A 26548-nucleotide genomic window follows, 5' to 3' on the forward strand; every position below is an offset into this window, starting at 1 on the left:
TTCATGTCTGTATGTCATTACATGTATTGAAAAACTGCACAAAAAATCCAGACATTTTTTTTATAGGAAGATTATGGGCAGGTAACACAGTCTAAATTTACCAGCAAAATGTTTGATTTGCTCAGGACTACTGGCACAAGAATGTCAGCAGTCTTGATGTACATATTAAAATTTTGAAGTTATTGACAGTCATTGAAATGTAAGATCTAGTTTGTTGTAGGAGATGCTTTAACTAAATTTGGACTGCAATTTAATCACTTAACTTTTGTTTTAATTTAAATTTTATAAGTATTTCCCAATTGATAAAGCATTATTCTCAATGGTTTTCATGGACAGCATTATAATAAAGAAGTATTCTATCTACTTATCCATCTCTCTCTCTCTCTCTCTCTGCTTATCTACATATATGTATCTATTCCCCAAATATTTTAGTAAATCCTCAAGATAAAGTTATCAGGAACATTCAAGTTATTATGAGTTCCTCAATTCATGATTTTGGTTAACAATTTAGAAATAAATTCAGTTGGTAACAAAGGACTGAAAATAAATAGGATGTTGAAGAGTCTAGATTCAAGAAGAAAATCTTGGATGTGAATCCCTGGTTTGCAAATTGACATGTGTGCTATGTGAATCCTGGGCCTGAAAGCATTCATACATGCTATGTGAATCCTGGGCCTGGAAACCTGCATACCTGCTATGTGAATCCTGGGCCTGGAAACCTATATGCCTGCTATGTGAATCCTAGACCTGGAAACCTACATACCTGCTAGTTTAGATGCATCCAGTAAAGTACCTGAAGTCTTCGTCTTCACAATAAGGAGTGCAAGATTCATTTCAGTTCATTCATGCTGATAAGACCTCTGATAGAATTTTATACTGTTTTGCATTTGGTTGAGTGCCATTTAGTTTTTGTAGCTTTGATATAGTACATAGCAAAATTCTGAAGACATGGAAACTATCAAGAAGTGTTTGAGGAGTGACAAATGTGCTGACTGATAAAGAGGTGGTGAATTGCCGCTGAAGTATTGAGGTATTATAGAATGAGGTCAAACAAAGGTCATGAATTCAGGTCATGCATTCTGATCTTTATGATGGAGTGAGTTTAAACAAAGGTCATGCCAAGTAAACTGCAAAGAAGTAAGCGGCCATTTTGATGAATTGTCGGATGAAGTTTTACGAGTCTATGCTCATAAAATAAGTAACAGAAAAGAGTGAGGACAACAAGCTTTTTCAAATTTAACGATATATTTCCTTTGAATGCAGAGTGAAAAATGAGAAAAAGAACTTACGGTTTTACGAATTAAATTTAAAAATAATCAAACATTAAAAAACACAAGTCCTATTAATGAAAAGTTCTAATAGACTCTCAGCTCAAATCCTGATGAAATTCAAGATGGAATGCGATGACGTCAGTAATAGTCAGCGTTGTACTGATATGTCAACACTTTCTTGTTGAATCACAAAAAATATTATTCCAGTTTTGAATTCCATATAAATTCCAGTGATTGTCTTTGTCCAAGAATTATACCAGAGCACTTTTATATCTCCAAAGAAAATAATCATTTGAATTCAATAATTTGAAGAAAATAAAATTCAGCCCAAACTTGTCACAACATAATACAACTTAACGCATCAGATGTTAAAGCATGACTGATAGAGCTTTTATCAGAACATAAGCTATACACCAAATTAAAACGCAAAACAGATTCCTGGATGAGGGTCAAAGGTTCAACGTTTTTGGAGAAAAAATGTTTGTGTACCAGTTGACACATGCTTAATGACACACAGTCCAGGTATGACTTTGACTCAATGATTCTTACTCTGAGAAAGAGAATTTAAAAAAAAGTATAAAAGAAGTTGTTTACCAAAACTGTCATTGATTTTGAAACACGGTCAACGACTAATTACAATGTTTCTATTATTGTTTACATCGAAAATAAAAAATAAAACAAATTTTTAAAAATAAATTCTGGACAATGTCAAATCCAGTAAACATGGTCACATTACAATAGCATGAAAGGGAGTAAAAACAATTTAAAATAAACAAATATATATAACAAGGAATTTCACAAGTGAAGCAAAAACATTATACAGTCTATCATTGTATGGATGAATGAATCCTAGATATTTTATATCGACATATCGGTTAAGTTTGTTGGCAGGTGAAGAGGTGTTGCTATAGAGAATGCGTGTTATGATAAGTGTATCAATATTCCGTTTGAAACAGCATTACTATTAGAAGAGATGGCCCAAGCGCAAATCGACGTTCTTAATTATATTGTGAAGATTGTTTGTGGTATTAGTGAATTATACTGGCTACCAAAGTGGAGAAAATTGTCTTGTTTACTGAAGGAGAAATATTAAATAAATAAAAGCGCACAAACGAAATTACATGTGACAGCATTTTTAAGGATATGACGTGGATTAGCATTTCGATTACGTGGTGTATTTAAGAGTAAATCAAAATCATAAACAATAAACGTAACCAAAATAAAATCTACCAACCAAATTTTTTAACCGATATATCTATCATGTCGACTTTTAAATTTACTTGCATTGGAAGCGGTATTGAATAATACATTGGCTACAAGAACCAAAAAGTGTCATGTTTATTCAGTGTGATGTATTAATAAGCAAAGATCACAAAGACAAGTATAGTACTCATACCACCATTGTGATGTATGTTTATCACTTATGTTTCCATTCTTTTACTGCTTCTTATTGTTTTGAGACCAAATCAGATTTATACAAGGTAAACCTGTTACCATCAAATCTACCAATTAGACTGTGTTAGTGAATTATCTATTTTTGTCGCAACACTGATGGATATCAACTATTTATACTTTGCTCCACATGTGAAACCAAATTTATTTTTTATAGATATGATCTCCTACTCATGCCTACAGTCAGCCAACCCATGGAAACATTAATAGATATGACCCATTCTCACTATGAACTCCTACACAACCCTTCCCAGTCAGTCAACCCAAGGAAGCATTACTTAATACATCCCATTCTACTCCACTGAATCTTTTGCCATATGAAAGAATTTATAGATAAAATCTACTTTTCCTTAGTAACAATAGTCTTAATTGAAGTACCAGTAGTATAAATAAAATTAAAAGTTTGGTAATTTCTTTTTTTAGAAACTTTTTTTTCTTCCTTTAAAATATTGTAAAATTTAGAACTTGTTTTAAATGTTTGTTATTTATTTTCGTTAATATAAAATATTAGTATCTATTTAAAACTTCTTGGAAAGTATCCAACAATTGCTATTTGCATTCATGTTTGAAAAAATAAAGTAGTTTCAATGGCAATTCAGACTTTTTTTTAATTCAAAGTAGACTTAATGTATTTTCTTAACTTGTATCAAACTTACATGCATAATAAAAAAAAATATTAATTTTTTTTATCAATTATCATCCACAACTTTAAATGTTGAAAACAATTCATAATATATACATATCACATCCATCTTAGATTTATTATTATGGCCAATACAAATCTAATTTACTTATTAAAAAAAATGCAAACTAAGTAATAAAAATCATTGAACGCAAAATATCCTAATAAATTATAGGTATAAGAATATCAATTATAACTTTAGAATGTAGATAACAAATCACAACGAAATGAAAAAAAATATACTGATCACACCCATCTTAAGTATATCATTAGAACTTTAAAAGTATCTTATCTACTTTGAAACAATTTGAGCAAATAACAATAAAATCAACATATATACATGTCACATCTGTCTTGGAATATAGGTCTACATACCGACATGCATGCATACATGCATACAGACAGACATACATGCACATGCATATATACATACATAGGATTTTTTAAAATCTAGATAACAAATCACAACGAAATCAAAATATATTTATCACATCGATCTTAAGTCAACTAAACTCCAACATATGTACATATCACATTTATCTTGGAGTGTATCATGAGCAATTTAATAGAATCCAATCTTTATTTTTAATTATGTCAGCAAATCAATATATATATATATATATATATATATATATATATATATATATATATATATATATATATATATATATATATATATATATATCACAGCCCTATTAATAGGTTTTATAGACTACGAGGAAAGATAGAAAAACAAACCAAGCGTAAAAGATAAAACAGTATGTGCCTTCCTCCTAAACAATAAAGGTACCGTACACTCTGGACAGGATATTGTAACTTTTGTATCCCTGTTATTCTGAACAGTATTTTAAAATTCCATGGAACATGTACAGCTTAACAGTTACGAAGTCCCAGGTTCTTGTAGGTTACTTGGTGCAATTTCAGTTTTCTGTTTTTCGCCTACTCCACAGACTTCCCAGAATAACTGAATAATGTATTTTCTCCCTTATGCACGAGAGAGAGAGAGAGAGAGAGAGAGAGATGGGCGAGGGTCGATACAATCGTGTACCATTTTAAATTCATTTAGAAGACGATGGATTTTTATCGTTTTTTATAATATCGCTAATGACTAAATACACAATAGCGAGCATAAAATGTAAAACTGCTAAAATATGTTCGAGGAAGAGATAAAAAAATATCATAAGAAAGTGTTGAATCATTTATGTTTGCTAATTTGATCAATGATGAAATCTTGAATAGTGTACTTGCTTCATCTTTGTGCATGTGGAGAAAACATATCTTCCACTGATCTAACTTTCCTGTTTAATCATATTACGTGATAATCAGCTATTTCTGTATTTTAATAGGAAGTGTGACTAAATCTACAGATGCATGAAAACAATGCAACATGTGTACGTCATCCTCTTTAGATAATACGCTGTTCTATGTATTAAGCATTCTTTAAATATAATTACGACGTCATTGCATTATGTTGTCTTTCTTAGCTTTATTTTTGCAAGTGACCAGTATCCACTCATTGGAGATAAGGCCTAACTTAAATTTTGTGAATCACCTAATTCCACGTATGCGTCATATAATCATCTTTCACTTATCTGCCACTCTAGGCATTACGGCATCTGACAAAGATTTAGCAGCTGTGATATTACAAAGTTTTTATACGTCTTCTTGTTTTGTTGCTCTTCCGTTATTTCCAAGAACATTTTTAGGTTCAGTTTGTACCAGTTATCTTTTTGTTGGTTCCATTTTCGATATCTATGTCTTATTCCTGTTTCTACTCTTCTAGAAATTATTACTGTTTTAATTCGAATGATTCGATATTTTTTAAATCGTGCTCTATCCTGCTCTAAATTATTAGTTTTTCCTCTGTTAAAAAAAACCTGAAAAATGTAAATAACTAAAACATGGTTGACGATTGTGGAGATTGTGAAGACAAATAATTTGAAAATATAAGCACAATGATACATAGGCATATTGGTTTCCTTGTTTTAAATCTGAAGTGAATTAATGAATGATAAGGTTTTGAGCAATGCCAGTTGTAGATTGTAAGAAACTAGCGTGTCTTCTCCAGCTTAGTCCTTTATTTATTGTTTTCTCGCAAATTTATTTTCGTTTCTGATTTTTCTCCAAAATCTTTATTTCTTTCATTGTAATGTCATATTAATCTCGCTTTACTTACACAGGCATTGAATCATCACTGAATTTTGATTTTATTTTCCTCCGTCTGTTTTTCTGTATTATTGGTAACATTCTATAAATGCTGATCCTTCTGAACATTTCATTGTCCTAGCAGGACAGTAGTTGTTACATAGCAACACGCTTTCCTCCAAGGATGACTACCACGAAGCTGATTGTAAAGAATAATAGAGGTCAACTGAACATTCTGTGGAAATGAATCTTCAAGATCTGTGTTATAGTGTTCTTGTTCTAACTTCGTACATGTGGTGAAAACATAACATTCCGCTTTAAACTGGTTTAGGATTAATTTTGTGACAATTCTCCTTGGCTGAAGGTTTTATGGATGCATTAAAATTATTCATGATAAATATTTTCTTCACGAACAAAATGTATAGTTCATTAAGTAGTTGTGTGAATTGCTGGTATACATTCTCTTTCTGGGAAGAACAGAACTATGCGGGGTGATGTGAGATATAACATACTGTTAGATGTACCGGCAAAGGACGAGGAAAAGGCAAGTGCTACCGGTATGGTACCGTTCATATAGACAGACGACACGAACAGATATGCGGCTGTGTCTGACATGTTTTATCGACAAGACAAGAGGCAAGTTGCTAGCCCACACAATAAGAGCACATTTCAAACTAGTGATGGCCGAGTTTCTCGTTTTAGGGAAATATATCTGTATGATATATAATAGAGCCCATTAGAGATACATTGTGTAGCGCATAGTATTTAGATATCACATTCACAACGGCATAAACTGGGTCTAGCTCATTACCACATGAGTCACGAAGCACTGCAGTAGCCTCAGACATCAAGAGACCGCCTGGGAGTGGCCCGTGTAGAAAAAAAGAGTATCACATGAAACAGGGAACAACTTTATCCGCCGGAGGAGCTAAGGTCCGATTTGATATCGACCAGATAGAGCTACATCACGCGCCTATCCATATAAACTCAGATCAGGACTGGTTCCGCAGCTTTTGTGAAGTCACAAATGAGTTTGATGTTGAACGGCTGATTATGTCTTGCACGTTTTGCGCCGAAGGAGACGGTACATTAGGTCTCCTGGATATGAACCTAGAGGAAGGTTTCATGGTGCGGAGTGGGCGTCTGATTTTGGACGGCCAGATGAGCGACGCGTGCATGGCCACCATCCTTGCGACCCTATCCTGGCAGAAATTACACTTTATTCGAGTACATTTCACTTCATAACGTCGGGTCGCATATGAGTAGGCCATAACAAGTTCCAGCCGATGTAAGGGTGATGAAATGGCCAGAATTTCGCGTAACACACAGCCATGACTTTTCTTATATTCTGGACAAGAAACTCAACCACTGGCCTATTTCATTAGTTCCATATTATGCAAATATATCCTCCATTATTGTACATTAGGATGATCACGCGAATGAGGGTTTTTCTCCAGGAAGACCACGTCATGGATGGCTGCTTTTATTTCCGTAGACGCACCTCTCCCATACTTCCAGGTTCCCGTGACAGACCTCTGATGGCCTTTAGAGAATGTTTCACCATCCGCCGTACAAAGTAGTTAAAATCACCGTTCCCGAGTGGAACCAGGGTTGTTGGGTACTGCCCATCACTTCGTAGAATGAATGTATCACTATTTGGGAGGACGTCAAGGGGGTCACAAGAGAAGAACCAAAGGCAGTGTCAAAGTCCAGGCTGTGGAAATTATGAAAAGCTGTACCTTAAGCTTGTCGAGCTGTTTGAAATGAGTTTTTAGAGCATTCTGGAAAAAACAGCGTAATTGTGCCTAAGTTCAAGAGCTAATTTGTTCGAGGTAGCTGGGCTGTGGTTTGCAAAAGAACGTTGTCAGTAAGACTTTTTTAGTTGGAATATTGAGAGTACGAGTGTCACAAGAGGAGCAGAAGTCTCTTGAAGGGATGCACACATGAGTGAAATCAGATGTGTAGTTTGTACGGTAGGCAGTCAACGAAATGTATCATAGAGAACAGATTTTGTGTTCGATTCTAGAGCGAAAGGGTAGACTGCTAAATACAAAGACGGAGGAGTGCTCCGTTTTTTGGTGATCTAAGAGTGATTTGAGCATCTTTGTTTTGAACTTGTTTAAGTTTCTGTAGTCGATTTTAGATTAACCAGACAGAAGCGAATTACAATAGTTAAGTATTGGAAATACGGAGGAGCAGATAAGTGTTTTAGTGGCAAAAACAGAAAGAAAATTGCGAATGGAAGCAAAGGTGTAAATGAGAGTGTACTGTCCAGAGTGACATCACTATTTTTTCCTAATTATGTGAATTTTATATTCGTGTTGATGATAGTTATTGTTTTGAAGGAAAAGGATAGGAATTAGAAAGTCTGGTAATCGGAATAGATTTAACTTTATCATCGTTTTTCAGAATGTTTCATGACATCCATGACTTTACATCGGAAATGCACATCAACTTCAGTTGGGGGACTAGATTTATATATTTGGGTATCATTAGCGTACAGTTGAAAAAAAACATCCGATAGTGATCTCTGACACTTGAGAGGAGTCTGGGGTATAGAATGAAGAGAACGGTTCCAAGAACAGAAACCTGTGGAACACCAACATATAGATGAATTGTGAATTTGGGCACTCCAATGGAGATTGTAGAATATTGTTATCAGGTCTCCGAAAAATCCAGTCTAAAATGTGACCATGTTTATGGATGGATTTCACGATCAAAATTGAAGGTTGTAGTGTATCTAAGACTGCGATGCAGGGAAGTCTTTGCGATGACAGCAATTCCGCCTTCATGGGAGTGTCGGGGTAACGACTTGATGTAGTAACCCAGAAGGTGTTAAATCTGCATACTTTTGTCCATCGCCTGATTTTGTCAAGTTTATCTCTAATTGTTTTGCACGTTAGCCATATTTCTGTCAGGAAACAATATTATTATTTCTATAAGAAACACAAACAGTGACATAAAAGTATAATAAATAACCTCCATAGGACAAGTTTTAGTTTTGTAAATTTGCACATTTCCTTGACTGCCTCGTTTCATTTGTTAGGACTCTATGATCTTAAACTAGATAACACAAAAGAGCGAAAACCAACAAGTTTTGTAAATTTCAAAAATAATTTATTTCTCTAGAATACAAAGTGAAGATTTTAAAAGACCTTACATTATTGTGAATTAAATCACAGATAGTCCTAAAAGTTCTATTACAAGCCGAAATGTATGAAGTTCCAACTGAATTCCAGTGATGTTCCAAATAAATTCCGACATTGAATGTGTTGATGCGCCTGTAGTCTTGAATGCGATAATATGCCAATGGTATGTAATGTGGCGATTTGTTAAGAGTGTTTTGATTTAACTCGATAATATAATCAGAATTTCCTTGTCTGAATTCACTATAATTACAAATTTATGTTTTAGTCCAAGAATATCATTGAGCACTTTGAAATGCCAGTGAAAAAATCATGGAATAAATAAATCCAACCAATTAAAATCTAAACACAACAATAACACTGATTCTGCTTCCGTGTTAAGGCAAAAATGAATAATTCTTAGGTAAACGAGATTATATACCCCTGCACTCGAGCCAAGTCGCAACTGCCATTTTGTGAAAAAATATGTCAGCTAATAGGAAATTTCCAATCTGGAAGTTTATATGGTTATAATCAATGCTGTATATTTAACTCAAATAGAAGCAAACATTTATACTACTAACGATGATCTGAATATTTTATCCACAATGATAGAGAAATCAGAATTGTATTACATTGTTTACAAAATAAATGTCACTGGTCAGGTACACCATTAACTTGATTTTTGACAAATTCAAGTATAAAATACAGATTACATAACATATAATCATTACGAAAAGTTAAAAAATAATACCAATTAAATATTTTTAACAAACTTTACAGCAACACGTTTAATTAGTAATTGTACTATTTCACCTCCATGCCTGCCCATAATGGGACTTGAAGTAAACATTTGTTTGAGATCAAATACTTAAAACAGAAAAGTATATATCATGGTAGGTTTACACTTTACAAAATTTATATCAGCAAAATTATGTGTCCCTCCGTAATTATAGAAAGTTAAATGATGCGCTTCTCTATAATTATTGAGAGCGGAATTATGCGTTACTATGTAATTATAGAAAGTGAAATATAAAGCCATTTCTCCTTCAATAAGGTGTCACATAACAGTTATTAAAAGATATATAAATATTAATGATTCTTTATGTCTTCCTAAAGCTTTTGTATTGCTCTTTCTTAGTAAATAGTTCAACTTCCGGTGTTAAGGTAACCAAGTTTGATGCCATCTTAATAAATTTTTCAATATTTAAATAACCAGCAATGTCATGAATGTAACAGACATTCTATAGAAATAAGTCAATATCGTGGTTTCCTGTGTTGCCACATACATTGTCAAGGGAAGTGATTACTTGATTAGTGCAGTGCATAACGAGTCTCTGTTCTTTGAGCTTTTAATGAAGACGCACGCACTTGAAAGCATGTGTTGATCATTCGTATATACGAATATGTGCTGGTATGTGTACTACATCCAATTAGAAATTCTTGTCATAAGACGCGGTACAGTTTAAATTAATAGCCTGCTCTCAGGTAAGTAGAATATTAGATATAATATTGTCGGGTATTACCATTGTCTATTTTCTGTCTTTGCAGGTTACCGGCACAAGGGTTTTCTCTTTAGCGGAAAGATCATTTAATTTAATTCATGCCATACTGAATGGAGTACATCTGCTAAAATATACCCAATTAATTTCTTTAGTAGCTGCAAACCAATTTCACTTTCTATAATTGCATAGGAACGCATAATTTCGCGGTTTTCGATTTAATACATATCATATAAACTCGTGAATTTGCTATACATGTCGCACATCTCCCTACTCTGTATAGAATATCCCTTATCTAATGCTACGAAAAACTATGTATACAGCATTTCTTTTGGATGCTATATTGTACAAAGGATGGTTCGTGATATGAAGTTCATGAAGGACTCTAAAGAGGATTTGTCCATAAATTTGTCCGTTGATTATACGGATCTAAAATATGTAAAAGTTATGAAGAAATATTTTCTAATAAATATTGTCGTTGACATCGAGTTTGGCGGAAACAGATACATATACATTAAGTTCTTTCCAGAATACATCTTTACTAGAGAATGTAGGACATTTGCAATGTACACAGTGAAGTCATCTAAACTATGGAAAATCAGGAAATGAAACTTCTTCCTAGCTGTAAACGAAAGGATTCGTTCATTATGAAGACGTACTCAATTCACCTTGGTTCCGATTCACACAAGCTTTCATACATTTTGATATCATATGCAAGCCTTAGAATAGGAGGGTTGGGGAAAGTGACGTTGAGAACATTAAAAAAAGCTGGGGTTAATACAATACCAGTAGAAACGAAATTTAATGTGGGTCTTCAGCCGTACACTGGTATTACTTCACATCCACCAAAAGGCTGTTTAATGTATCTTTCCGTCCCAATAAATGATCTTGCCCATTTTATTACACTATCAACAAGAGTAGTATATGATGGCAATCTAGGGTCATAAGGGGACCACCGTGTTAAGACATGGTCCAAAATTCTGGGGCATGAGGGGAATTTAATGAATGGTGAATGCCAATTTGGGGTATGAGGGGAAATTATCATGTTTCTGTCATATTTTTATTAGGGAATTGTAAAGTGTGACAGAATGAGAGGCCTTAATAACAATCTACATACCATAACAATCATCATTATTATTATTATTGTTTTCGTTGTTGTTATTATTATTAATTTGTTATGATGTGTGAGTGATGCATGACATGTAATTGGCACTCTGGACATAAAAGCGAATTTGTCAAATTCAGCCCTATCTTGAGCATCCATTTTGTTTTGGCTAAAAATTGGTTCATAGATATTTTATACGTGCGTCATAAGTCTGCCTTTTCTTTAATAGTTAAATGTTATTGGTCTTATGTTACGTCTTTAGGCTCGAATAAACAGTAACACAAGAAAGAGTGAAACAACAAGCTTTAACAAAATACTGTAAAAACAAAAAAATATGAACATACGGTTTTAAGAATCAAATCCAAAAATAATCCAAGAATAATCAAGGAATAAATTTTTAGAAGTCCTAATAGTAAAATGTTCTAATGATTTCAAGTTCGAGTCCCGACGTAGAATCCAAGATGGAAGACGATGACGTATGCTGTAACCTGTAGTGTGTTGACGTCCTCAGTTCCTTGTAGAAACAAGAAATATCAGTCCGGTTTTGGAAATCCGAATAAATTTTTATAAGAGATGTCTTTTTTCAACAATTTCACATGAGCACACGTATTTTCCAGAAAAAAATTTAATCCTTTTGAATCCAAATAATTTGAAATAACTCCAAACGACACAACAGACACTTTCCAGTGTAAAGAAAAAAGCCCAACTCCCAATATTTCTCTAAAACAAAGATTATATCGTATTCTAAAGCGCAGTTTCGAAAATCCCCAAGTTGCGAAATCGAAAAGAGGGGGAGGGAGGTTGTTTGATTATGTTTATATCACGTACGCCTAATATGACCCTGACGAAAACCAATCGTTTTACTCTAAGAAATAAAAAAAAGATTAAAAATTGTTTACTTCTTAATCACGTAGTCCCATCATAACCTTGACAACAACCAATCATTTCAAAATAAAAATAGAACTTATTTACGTGGCTGCTACTAATTTTGAATCAAGGTCAGGATCTAGGTCAACATTTGGCTGTTTTCGAAAAAATGATTCAGGTCAACTGATCTTCTGGAAAAATATCATCTCCAGTGAACACACTTACATTACAATAGCATGTAATGAAAAACAAAAGAAAATTTAAAACTGACAAACAGACAGTTAAATTAAAATAAATATATATTAAATCAGATATAATTAAATCAAATATACATAACAATTGGCTAGAAATGTGAATTTTCTGCTCTGTAAATGTAATCGTAAAATTGTTCCATAGCATTTTTTTCCTACAGAATGAGTCTGGCTATTTGTAATGTTAAATGTGTTTGCGGAAAAGGTTAATTTGTCGGAGCTGGAAATGTAATCGTAAACATTAGATCATAGGGTTTTCACGCAGGTAGTATTATCTATTTGTTCTACATTGGCCGGAAAGTATTTATTAGTCTGCACACTAAATGAAATGCCATACTATGTTTTGCTAGATAAATATAGTGATAAAAGTACATCGATGGTCTGTGTCTCCTCTACCACCCGAAGATCCCCTTTTAAATAAAGTAAACTTCCTATCCCCCTATAACATCCTTACCTCAGTCTGAACTGACCAGTACCCACTCAAATACTGACCGTACAGGATAAGATGTACAAAGGCACTATAAAATAGAATGTAACACCAGTATAAACAAAGCTAGCATCTGCATATCCTTTACCACCCCGTAAGCCTTCTTAAAAATAAATAAAAAGTGTATAAGCCCATTTGTTATGTCCAGTAGAGTGATAATAGCGGTTTTTAATTCTAGTTGCTGTAATCTGTCACAGCTTTCTACCCCACATGGCTTTGCCCTCATATCTCACTATATTACACTTGTATATATTCGAACCCAAGGATTATAATCAGTAAAAGTTACTAATATGCGCCAGTGCAAGAGGATAAACTTTAGGTATTTGAGTATATAGTTGAGTAACATAAATCACGTCCTTGTTTTTTTGCCTGCCTCTCGAAAATATTCTAGCTGGATTTGATTGTTTGTCCAGCATCACATCATCATAAACTACTAAACTATTAATAAATCCATCAATGTCATCTACCGATGGTGCTTCATCAATATCAGAAATAAATTCAATAATATCATTGCCATCTCAATTTAACAATTTTGCATTTTCATTAAAATCTTTAAGTACTTCGTAACATCGCTGGTCGTCAACAGATGGAGCTATCAAATACAACTTTTATCCCATTTGATCCATCTCATTATCAAATTAATTAACAGTTGTGTTTTACCAGACCCGAACGGCCCAATTGTTACCATTCGGATATAATTTGGTGACGCTGGATGATGTTTGACTGGTTTTTGCTTTCGTGTCGCTGAGAAATCAGTTACGTTCATATAATTATTATATTGATCTATATTGTGTAAAATGCAGAACATCAACCCAACAAGTGGATTAACAACTACGATAACATAAAATTAAAAGCGTGCGGTTACAGGCAAGTGTGTACGATGTGGTACAAAAAATATATATTTATTTCCCTGACACAGTCAGGCAGTGATATTGCAGCTACGCTTCGAAAATTACCAGGCACTTCATGACCTTAAACACAGGAGAAAACATCTTCCTGTATATAATTACTGTGGTCCTGGAACCAGACTTGAAATTCGACTTGATAGCCAAGACCAACCAAGACCTGGTGAATATCCAATAAAGACAATTCATAAAGCATGTCATATTCATGATGTAGCTTATAAAAGTAAAGATCTTCAGCAAAGGCATATTGCAGATGTGAAGTTAATTCACTAGTTAAATTCTATCAAAAATTAAATCTTTCAGAGAATCATTAGCTAATTGGTTGGTAAGATCTGCGATGAAAGGTAAATAATTATTCGGAGCCAGTAATTAATCAACCGATTATTGCATTAATGGAATCAATTTATTATAGAGCAAGAGGATATTGGAAGGGTAGAGCAACGATTAGTAAACTCGCTGATGCAGCAAATGTTACACGTTCTAATACTGCAAATTGGTTAGCACGACAAAAAAAAAAATCAGCATGCACATTTTGATGTCAGCGTTTTAAATGAAGTTCATAAGGGGGATATTTTACTTTTACCACATGCTATTAAAATTGGAAGACGTTAATTAACACACAAATACGCGCTGACTGTTGCTGACGTTGCAAGTAGGTATAAAGAGGCAGAACCACTATCAACTACAACAGCAACTGACGTTTCATCTGCGCTTGAACGAATTTATCAACAAGGACCCTTGCAATGGTCACAACTATTACAGGTTGATCCTGGCAAATAATTTATTGGTGCAGTATCGTCGTTGATGACGCAACATAACCTCACAATTAGAAGAGGGCATACTGAAATTCATAGTGATCAGGCAATTGTTGAACGATTTAATAGAACACTTGCCGAGCGGTTATTTGGATATCAATATGAGAAAGAAACAATTCACAAGGACAAGAGATCTCATGAATGGGTTGCAAGATTACCAAGTGTGATAACTGCGTTAAATATTGAAATTACTCGAACAGCTGCCATGAAACCAGTTAATGCAATTACAAAAAACATATACGAATACAACGACATGACTTTTCAAAACAACCAGTGCTACGTAATGTGACTGTAAGATATTTATATCAACCCGGTGAACTTGAACGTGGTAAAAAAAAGAGCGACTGATCCTATCTGGAGTATTACGACACATACAATTTCGAGCGTGGTAAGATCCACGGATGGACCTGCAATCTACAGGCTAGATTCAACTGCTCTTCAACTTGGATTTGTCCTCGAGCAATTACAAGTAATTCCTGAAGACACACAATTACCACCGCGATCACTTTTGTAAACTAGCACTTCGACGTCGATTACATTCAAGACAAGTCAGCATTGTATTTTCTCGTGTATGACCAAAATTACTAGTAATTCTATCTACGGTAAATTGTCTTGGATTATTAAGAATATTGTTCCACAACATTACTGTGTTACAGCTCGCACAATGATTATTCTGTCATTGTTTTAATGTCATGATAAATTCAGCATCGAGATCAAAGTCGCATTTGTTTTTGTGGGGTTTTTTGTCACATTTTTTATAACTAATTTTTTTCTTAATATATCATTGTCAATAACATCGCCAAAACCTTCGGTGTTGCCAGCAGTTTCTGTAAAGTCTATAACATTTCTCCGCAGCTGAGATATTTTCTGACTCGAGACACTGCGAGATAAACTATGTTTGACCATTCGATACCATCATCGACGATCCAAACTCGCGTATCAGAGTTCTTTTCCATGGTTAACGCGCTCTCAACAACATAAGAGAATAACATTTAATACAAGATTTTGTTTCTCTTACGATCCTGGTATATCAACGTCGATATTCTGCCGTCGGGTATCAACCGGTCGATAACAAAACGGTACGGGTAGATTTGAATTTTTTTCTTTATGTAACAAAAATCAACGCTGTTGAAGTGTATCACGAACTATCGTTCTACTTGCAACTATCAAATCATCTGGTCTCCACACTTGCAGAAAATCGTTCATAGAAATTTCTGAAATTATTTCACGCATTATTTCACACTGATTAATTTCTTAAGCTCCCTTAATTCTGGGTCAAGTGCTCTATGATCGTCAGTTATTTCTTCATTATAATCTACATAATTCTTTAACCATTTGTGTGGAGACAATCCAACAAAAGGCGGTGGTTGACCATGCTTGCCGCACATTATTACAGCAGTATTCTTCAATAACAGCCAGTCAAGAAATATTTTTAGCGTTTCTAGCGACACTGTACATATTTCATCCCAAACAATAATCCTTGCAATATATTTCTCGTCCATTCGTTCAGGAGTCCATTTATCTCCCTTCCATCAAAAGAATTTATGATAAGTGCATGATTTAATATTTCTTTCTCTCATTTCTCTTGCGAGTCTGTTTTGTAGGTGTTAATATAATTATATCAAATTCTTAAATAGTTCAATCACACGAGTTGTTTTACCAGAACTCCCGGTCCATTGAGATAAACTGTTTTATGTCTACCTACTGGATCATATACAGACGGTGCAGATGATACTTTTGATATTTGATTTTGTTTGGTAATAAATATCTTTAATCGAAACATCAGCGGATTCAGAATAATCGAGTATATTTCTTGTTTTATTCTCCATTCACCCCATGATGCATAAGTGCCGATATGTAGTTGTTCTAGCAATTTTGTATTTCTATTGATATAAAATGAATCCGTAGTGACTCTGACAGCAAACTCAGAAATTCTATTTATCATTGATCATAGATTTCTCGAAACGTACGCAAGGATTGAAGATCTTAAATGAGTAAACTGTGGTGACTCACCATCAATATAACTCACAATTGTTCCTGATTTATTTAGTTCCATTTGGCAAGAAAACTATTTCTCGACTTATAAACGTATTTTTATTCGTTGTATCAGCAATTATAAAAGCTAACTCAGCATCATCTATAATTAATCTTGTACAATGTCGTTTATGATCATATGATCATCCTTGGGTGAATTTACCGATTATTTTCCTACCAAGATCTTTTGCTATTTTATTCTCAAAATCAGTCATATCAGGATTTTCATCATCAGAATATTTCTTTTGTGGCGGTAACCAAACTTCTTTCTGAGAACGATATGATATAATTGCTTCACTTGCTGTCAACAATAATAGTATTTTTACATGGAGCATATATCGTGATAATACTGCTGGTGCCCACATTTTTTCTGAAAAGTGTTTGCCAAACCAGACATAACAAATCGGATGAAGACCTTTAGCATACTCGAATGACTCGATAAAGGCGAATCCAGTCAAGTCAAGAGCTAAAGGTCCATTTATCGATACTCTGGTCATCTCGTGTGTGGGATGTTCAAATCTCTTAAAATGCTCAGAACATTCTCCCATGCCAAGAAAACTTCCCGGATAACATGCGACCATATCAACAGAGATAACATCCTTATAATCGTATTCAGTATTCCACAATGCACCGTGTCCATAGTCTATACAACTACGTTGTATTTCTTCAGGAAAATCAAACCGAGTTGGTTTCCATGAATGTTTCTTCTGAGCGAAATGAGCCGCGACTGATGGAACGGTAAAACAATTAATCTGTAATTGTTCAGACTTTACATCGTCAGGGTCATGAGATATATTCAGCGATAAGTATGGCCGGGCAAGATTTTTCATTTTTTCGTGGAGAAATTCTTTACGATATATTTCGCCGCTAGGTCTTACAAACTTATCAAGCTTATTTTTTTCTTTGATACAGATCCTTCCATCGTCTAATCAATTCATCATCGTTTACAGAACTCTGAAATAACCATACTGATACAGGATCGTTCTTACTTATTTCGTTAATAAAATCGAACATATCTTCTTGGTAAAATTTAACAGTTCGATTTCGTGAAAATATTGTCACTGCATTAGTCCATGCATGCGCATTATCATCAATAATTTTAATCAAAGCTCCTTTCCATTTATACTTTGATTCGTATAAAATCTCTGCAGTTATCGTTTTTACTATTGTTGGGAATTTTAATTTCTTTTCTAATTCAGCAACATGATTTATTGTAGCTCCTTTATCCTTGAATGATTCAGCCGATATGTTTATTTTTTCACGTCGCTGACCTGTTAAACTATTTCCACGTAAAATATTCCGTTACTCGCTAGGCTACACAATTTAGTCTTGAACAAGTCAAGGACGAAAATTTCATCGGCTCAAGATCATCAACGCTGTAACAAGATAACCGGGTGGGATATTTTGGATTAACAACAGAACACGTTTTGACGACACAGATATATGGTTTAATGTGGCGATTTATATGAGTAGTGGATGATGGAGATGTGTGCGTATTTATAATCCAAATATTGGATCTATTTAACAAAAAACGCACAGTTTCAAAGATGAAAAAAAATATACAAATAAATTTAGGTCAGTAACCCTAAACACAGGATAAATGATTTCACAAATGATTCAATAATGGAAAGATGAATATAGTTCACTCAAATAGTAAACAATGTAAGCGTTTACACATAGTAAAAAAAAATGTATTCGCTCAGGTAGCGAAATTATGTCACTAAACAAGAACGGATATACAATCTATCCTTCCAGTCCTGAATAATACACTGGGTCTTACTAACCCAAAATTAGCATACAGCTAAAAATACATGTGTGGAGATGCACTCCGTCACCCGTGCACCTTATCCGCTCCACAGCTCCTCTGAATCAATTTCACAACCAATATAGACTCCGGACCATCGGAATACTATGATCACTTGAAATATTAGACCCTCCAGACACTTGAAATATTAGACCCTCCGGACCCCCTGGTCCTTTGACGGCTCTACAGCTGGGTCACCTTAGTCCCTCTTGACATTCCGGACGCTAGACATTAGACGCTCCGGCACCTTAAACGCTCGGGACACACGGACGTTTCTACACTCTGACAACACCGGACACCCCGGATATTCCTACCATCAAAAACTCACTCACACTCAGCTGAAAATATACCCGATACAGTGTACTACACTTGATACAGACATAACGTAAGGACGTTATACATGGTAAAAAAGATTATATTATTATGGCAATTACAAAACAGAGGTTCAATAGTAAACCTAACCCTGCTTGATAAGACAATAGTAAACAATTCTTTTAAAAAATGTAGCTTTACATTACCAATATAAGTCCTGCACTACGTCGCAACAAGAATAAAAAATGCACGCATTATGGTATGTAAAGAAAACTATAACAAACATGCAAAGGCAAATATGGTAATACACTAGTTATCACTTAAAACCCAAAAATTACCTACCCCTACAGCTGGAGTTGTGCGAATCCTTTTAGCAGGCCGCTTGCTGACAAAACCATTAGTATTGTAAAGGTCCTTTACATGTAGTAACGTATTTATACCTTTAGAATTTTCGTTATTCTTTATCAAAGGCACCTTGCACGTGTGGCACAGGACGAATCGTACTCACGATTTCGAAATACATAGACCATATTATAATCACCCTCGGGTATCGTTGTACAGAGAAAAAGAAACGAAACCCGAGTACATGTATTTAATTAACAACATTTACACCATTCCGTGACAAACGCTGGGTTTATCATTCAGCAGATAAATTCCATAAATAAGCGCGGTCACAGGATACGCTCTTTCATATTACGGTTTGTCAATACCAGTCAACATTCCTGGTCTGGAATTTTTACTTAATACGGCGACCTTTTCATTATGAAGTACAGGGTCACGTTTGTCGCGGATAATCCAAATAGCATTGTCTGTTTCTGCTAATACAATAAACTTTGTTCTGAAAAAATATCTTTTATCGTTGAGATAATTCATAATCCTTGCCGCTAGATCATCGTTCATTGTAGCGTCGATAACACCTTCGGCGACACAATCGGTGTTACGCATGATTTTAAATGTTGACCACACGTGAGATGCACCATCGTTGCGCAATTCTTTTTCAGCATTTCGAATACTATTAGTCAGAGTTTTCGTCGGATCAGCCAGAGCTCGCATCGGTAAGTCAGGGGTTCTTCTGTCAAGATCGAATCTATATTCAGAGGGTTTAATCTTAATCGCTGATAATAACTCCATATCATAATTAAGACAAGTATTTAAATTAAATATATATAATGATTCAAACAAAGAACAAATGTAGGTGGCTAATGATAGACTCTACAACTCCCTGTAACAAAGCCGGCGTAAATGTATTAAGTGGTTATCATTTACAAAGCGTGCGTCGTGGAAGTCTAGGACCAAAACCGTGCTTACGGTGTGGTGTTGGAGTTAGAGGAGAAACTCTGTTGTGTGTGTAATGTGGTGATAAAATACAGAGAGCTGAAGCGATATTATGATTAAAAAATAACACGGACAATAATAAAGTTATAAACAGCACTGAAGACTATCTAGCTAGATTTGCAAAATAATTATTTAGACAAATAATATTATATATTAATGGAGCAAAATTAATTTGTGAAACATACTATCACCAAGAATTATAAAGTATCCCGGGATTTTGTAATCAGAAATTTTCCACTTAAAAATCAGTCGGTTTCGTAAATAGTACTTCTGGTTATCTAATGTTCAGCGCCGAGGGAAAGAAAAAGTATTTCAATCATAGGCTTGTCTACGAATGATTCCGGGGGATAATCGAAGACGGTCTTGTGATCGATCATATTGATTCAGATAAGAAAAATAATAATTTGTGTAACTTGCGAGCTATTACACAGAGCGAGAATTGCAAATTTGGAAATACTGGAAAATATTAAAAATAATTCATGGAGTCGTTAAATCCCTAAATAGAGAGACTAGAGAAGAAATACTATTTCAATCAATGAAAGCAGCTCGCAAGTATTTTGATATTTGCATTCCTTCAGTACAATCAGTCGCGAATAAAATAAATAAATCGGCGTATTCAAAAAAGTGTAAACAAAAAGTATTATTTTATTATCTCCAGATTGTGTTAGACACAAAAAAATGAAGAGAGATAACTTTGTCGTGGATATGTAGAGCGTTAACGAGTTACTTCTTTTATTTTATAATAGTATTCGCGTCTAAATAAATTATTTTTTGTGGTTAATTTTCTCTCCTTCGGTACAACAAGCAAATCCGCGTTACAAATACTACAACCAAATCGGTATTTTCAAAAAAATACAAACAAAAGCATCTTATTTCAGAGTAATTTAATGTTTTACGACATCATCGATGACAAAGTCCCTTGATTATTCTCCTTGACTGTCAGCGAAGATAGAGTTTGCAATCTTTTATTTACTGATGAATGGTGTTGTGTTTTTTTTTAAAGACACAATATCCTTATTTTTCTGAATCTGTCAGGTTTCTTGCTTCATTTATATTTTTTCAGCGATTATGATTAAGAAAAACAAACAGTAAATAAAGCCACACCATTACCTGAACTAATTATAGATCTGTTTGTTATGCGGGAAATAACTCTCTTTCAACCCTGACTTTGTGTTAGCGTTCAGTAATGTTGAACATAGAGAAGGCTCCCCATATATGTACTGTACCGTCCTTTGAATTAAGTTAGATAAGATTGTATATTGTGCCGTCCTTAGAATTAAGTTATATAAGATTGTATGTTGCGCCGTCCTTAGAATTAATATTGTATATACTGTAAATATGCCATTATATGTACTGTGCCGTCCTTAGAATTAAGATTGTAGATACTATAAATATGCTACTATATGTAATGCCCTCTGAACTTGCTAGAATGTCGTTTGGCAATCTAGGAGATCACACGGAGTTTGTGCTGTCCTTAGATCTAAGATTTACTGTAAATATTTCGTACCCTCTAAACTTGCTAGAATGTCGTTTGGCAATCTAGGAGCTCACTATGGAGTTGTGCTGTGTAAATATTTCCTGCCCTCTGAACTTGCTAGAATGTCGTTTGGCAATCTAAGTGTTCACTATGGGGTTGTGCTGTCCTTAGATCTAATATAAATATATCACCCTCTAAACTTGCTAGAATATCGATTGGCAATCTAGGAGTTCACATGGAGTTGTGTTGTGTAAATATTTGTTATTTTAAATATTTTATATAATGAACTCGGAAAAATATCAATGCTATTAATTCTGCAATTGAAAAATTAAAACATGACGGCATAAAAGTATCTGATAAACTAAATCCACAAAAATTATTTGTGATTTTGAATCATTACAAGAACGTAAATTCGAAGATAGATATACACTACAAGCGGAGTACAAATTCATTAAGCAAGTTCAAGAAGCTATGTTCCAATACTTGACTGCAGTCAAGGAAATAGAAGTGGATAAATTCGTCTCACTTTCACGCGCAATCGAGAAAATTAGATCAGAATTGTCCCCCGAATACGAAACAAAAAGATTATTAACACACATGTGAGACAATTAAGAAAGATTATGTCAGAAAACGAAAATATTGTTAGTGACATTAGTAATGAAAATGAAAGTTAGGGTCCCTGTCGTGAAAGTGAAAGTCAGTTTTTATCCAGATTTATTTTTTATTCTGATTCTGATTTATTTTTTTATGTTAATTTTGTTTTTAAAAAATGCGAGATTTTAGTGATGTTTAGTCAAAATTCATCGTTTTTTCACGGATTTTAGTCGATTTTGTCAGTTAAATTGCAGATTTTCTTAGGGTCATACCTCACGCAGTTCTCTAAATGATTTTAGGATTTATCGATAAATTTTCATGAAACACAGTCCAAAGTAATGTTTCTTTTACTGAATTATCTGCTGGTCTCCGCTATTTAACACAATATACACGGTTCCAGAAAACCTATAGGTTGAATGACGCCATGGAAACGTAGTAAATATACTAAATTTTGCACCGCTGAACACGGACAGCCTATACACACCAGTGACTTCTGCAGTATGTTTGATATTGTTATTTTGCTGTGACCATAATGAGAATCCTTATGACACTATGCATACTATGTTGGTAACCAGCTTGTGGGGAATTTTAATCAGATGACACTTTTTTAACGATATCAGGAATACCACTAATAACATCTTCTATTTTTTCTAATCGTTTCAATATCTGATATAGCTGTCTTAATATCGCCGAGTTTTGTGTTAATATCAGAGAGTTTCACGTCAACAGTCAACGGACTTCCAAAGAAATCATCTGCGATTTCATTAAGTTTTCGAAAGTTTCTACGAGATGTGTAAACATACTTACGTGAGCGTCATACTCAACTCGCAGTGTGGTTAATTTAATATCTACTGTATTAAAGTTATTGTCTACACATTTTTTTGTTGTTGCGGCATCTTCATGAGATGTTGGATCTCTTAAAACAACTATTTTATTTCCATTCATTCTGAGTTCACCTGTCACTGTATCACCTGTAGATCGTAAACGATTAGCAACACTTCTTGCAATTTCATTTCTAATAGTTGCAATTGATATATTTGAGTCTCCGATTTTTCCGCCGTCAGTAAATACTGGAATATTATCCATAATAGCACCGATAACTCTACGAACTTTGTCATTCCATTTGATATTACTCGTCTTTAAAACACCGTATTTATCCTGAAAAACATCAGCTTCATCTCGGTCAACTCCAGAGAGGTTATCAGTATCGGCAAGTTCATCTTTATTCGCGTAATTCGTCAAATCAGTGTCGTCGAATTTGTTCTTGTCTTTGAACGAAGAAGGTCTTCCGTAAATATCTACCATGATACTTTAAGATCTATCTTAATCGTCTACTTGTTTAATCGTGCACGATTTTATACGGTGGTGATGTTGATTTTGATATAGCTTCGAGGACAGAAATTACTTCACGGCCGCATATTGGCGGATCGGTTATTGTTTGTGCCGGTAATGTTGAATACCACATCTGTACATTTTTTATCAATTGCGCATAATTCATAAATTCCTTTGGTGGAACCAACCCATACGAATCAAAATAAACAATCCCACGCGGATCAATCGCGTATGCCACCCAATGATTGCCAACGCCGGTACTATCATCAAGATTAATAATATCCGTTTCAATATCTTTTGGTTTGAAAGGTAACTGATCGCGCATAAAAACACCTCTAAAATTTTTATGTTCAATTTCTTAGCAGCTTCAAGTAAATCAAAATTTGACATTGGAAAGACTAACGAACTGTTCCTGGAAGTCTCAGACCCTTTCCCTATCTATAACGAGTTCCTGGTAATCTTAGAGCCTGACCGCGTCTTTTTTATTCCTTGTCCTGTTGCTTTCTTTAATGCCATTCCAGCAGCGGTGCCAACAGCACCTAACACGGCCGCTGTTGCATTGGCTGAAGCTTCAGGACACACGGTACTAATTATACGGAAGAACTGTGAAGCAGTCTAGAAATGGGTGAAGAAATAATAGAGTATTTACAGGTTTGGTGGTCCATAATTGGTTAATAATGAAAATTAAAATTTTAGGAAAAATATCTTTTGAGAGCTTATCCTATATGTAATGTAAAAAAAATATTGACAAATTTCTACTGATGCAATTTTAGCATTTTTACAGGCTTGACTCAGGAGTACTCAATACTGAAAGTAGCACCTGATTCATTTGGTGCAGAATCAATAACACGTGTTTCATGCACATGTATGTAAACAAATTGCCGCGGGTCATATGGTGTTCTCCACACATAAGCTTGCACCAAGGTTAGATGTGCACGAAAAATTATAGGTGTCATTATCAGCACCCATAAATTTTAAGTTATTGAATTTTGAATATGATAGTGTTTCCGTATGTTTACCATTGGAGTGGAATTAGTACCGTGAGTCCTTCAGCGGCTATTAACGCTGATATAGCCGCAAGAAGTGGAAATATACCGCCTGTTTTAATTGAGTCTTTATTGGCCCTTGCAGAAAGATTGACACTGGTTTTTGATTGTTTGGTGTTACTGAAATGCCTGAGTTGACGTTCTGTCAATGATATTTTCATTCCAGTTCTTTGCTGAATTTGCTGAATTTGATTGAAGCTTTTTAATCTGACCAGGAGTCAGACTGACTCTAACATGATGATAAGACATTATAATATCATGAGCGATTTAATTACATGTTCAGAAAATATTACATATTTTACACTGGAGCGTCAATAACTCTCATTCTTCCATCAAAACCTTCTAGTAACATTGATCTATCACTTAGTATAACAGCGATTGCTCTATAGCCACCAGCGGGTAGTCGAGCTTTACGAGCTCGGAAGTGTATATCAACGACAGATTGCCTGAGTAAATCTAAATGTTACAACGAAAAGTAATAGATCGGATACAGCGTTGTGAAATCCCGCTGAGATATCTGCAAACCAGAATCAATATTCTGATCACGCCCCATGAATGTCATCAAGTGATACTATGCACGTGCTACATGATTGTGTTCACAATTCAGCAACACTTCTTCAGAAGGTTTTTGATGTCCGTTTATCCTCAAAGCGACTTCAGAAACTCCAAGTGAGTCAAATACCATTGGATTTCTTTCCCGCGAATCTACTCTGGCATTTTCCTGAAATATGAATATAAGTCGTGGTGCCGACACTCCCTGCTGTGATGCTATCTACCACGTGAATAGCCCAGCATCATTACTTTGAATACTATATGTAGTCATTGTCAACCATAATAGCAATGATTTACCACCTGAGTTCATAAAAGAAAGTAATTTTTGTTCTACAGCAAGCGATGGAATCATTACTGGCATCCACAGGGACAGTTTTGTAAGTGTTAATTTACCTACACCAACGGCAGCATCACGCCATAGTGCATCAATGTCAGTGGCTTTTCTAACAAGTACCACGGTGTGTTTGGCGCCAAGTATAACCTTTCTAACATTTCTGCAAAATTCAAAAATATGAGACAGGGGAATTGTGCATGAAAACTCTTCATCACCGTTCAACATCATTCGACGCGAGGCAAATGTCAAGGTGAAGTTTTTATTCATTGATGCAACTTCAGTTCCAGCTGCATTCATTGTTATGTTTCTGTTTTCTGGATGATCAGTTGTATCCTTCGTAAACATTATTGACGGACCAGCTGATCTTGAATAGTCATCGCTGTATCTTGCAAGTGGCAACGTCGACGTTTTCAACACACGATTTAATATTTTTTCCGTCAATTATGTATATAGCGCTGTTAAATAACGCCATAACACCATTCTTAACAAAACCAACTCGATCACCAATTCCGTATGCTGTATCATTTGCTCTCAAAAGTCTACCGTCGATCTCGATGAATGCCTCAGCGGGCAAGAAATACATACTTGTATCCTGAACTTGTAATTCGATTCTTCCAGGTGCGTTAGGTACACGTGCATCATTAGAATAATATTGATAATCAGGCACAGACTGCGTCCATGTCAAATTCTGGGTCAGATACACGTTTGAACATTTTATTATAATTGTTATAGTCTAACACGAAGACCACTTCCTTCTATCAGACTTGCAGTTATATTTTTTCTTTTTCTTTTTCTGATAGTGGCATGCCAGCCAGCTCTGCTAGTTTTTGATTTATTTTTTTACTGACATATACAGGCATAATTTCGGTGCTGGCCAGTTTCACTGGTGGCTGTAGTTTTCGTCGTATTACTCGTGCTAGTCTTTCTTTGTTTGCCGAAAATACTTTACCGGCAACATCACTAATTGCGCAGGAATTTTTTCACGAACAAAATCAATAGATTCCATTCCTAGTTGTTTTGCAATCGGTATTGCTTTTGGGGCTATCCTTCTAAATAGACACTGAACAATATCACCGAGTCCATCACCGTAAGTTTCTTTATAAATAGGTAATCGCGAATTC

General features: G+C 34.7%; 1 protein-coding gene across 1 annotated transcript in view; it reads left to right on the forward strand.

Annotated features, from left to right (window-relative positions):
• Positions 1-26548, forward strand: part of LOC149774560 (uncharacterized) — a 59820-nt gene that overhangs the window by 1364 nt on the left and 31908 nt on the right. The gene's annotated exons all lie outside the window — the stretch shown is intronic.

Source organism: Sinohyriopsis cumingii, unplaced genomic scaffold (genome assembly GCF_028554795.1).
Source record: "Sinohyriopsis cumingii isolate HCF-2022 unplaced genomic scaffold, ASM2855479v2 utg000198l, whole genome shotgun sequence".
In the NCBI taxonomy this organism is placed as follows: domain Eukaryota; kingdom Metazoa; phylum Mollusca; class Bivalvia; order Unionida; family Unionidae; genus Sinohyriopsis; species Sinohyriopsis cumingii.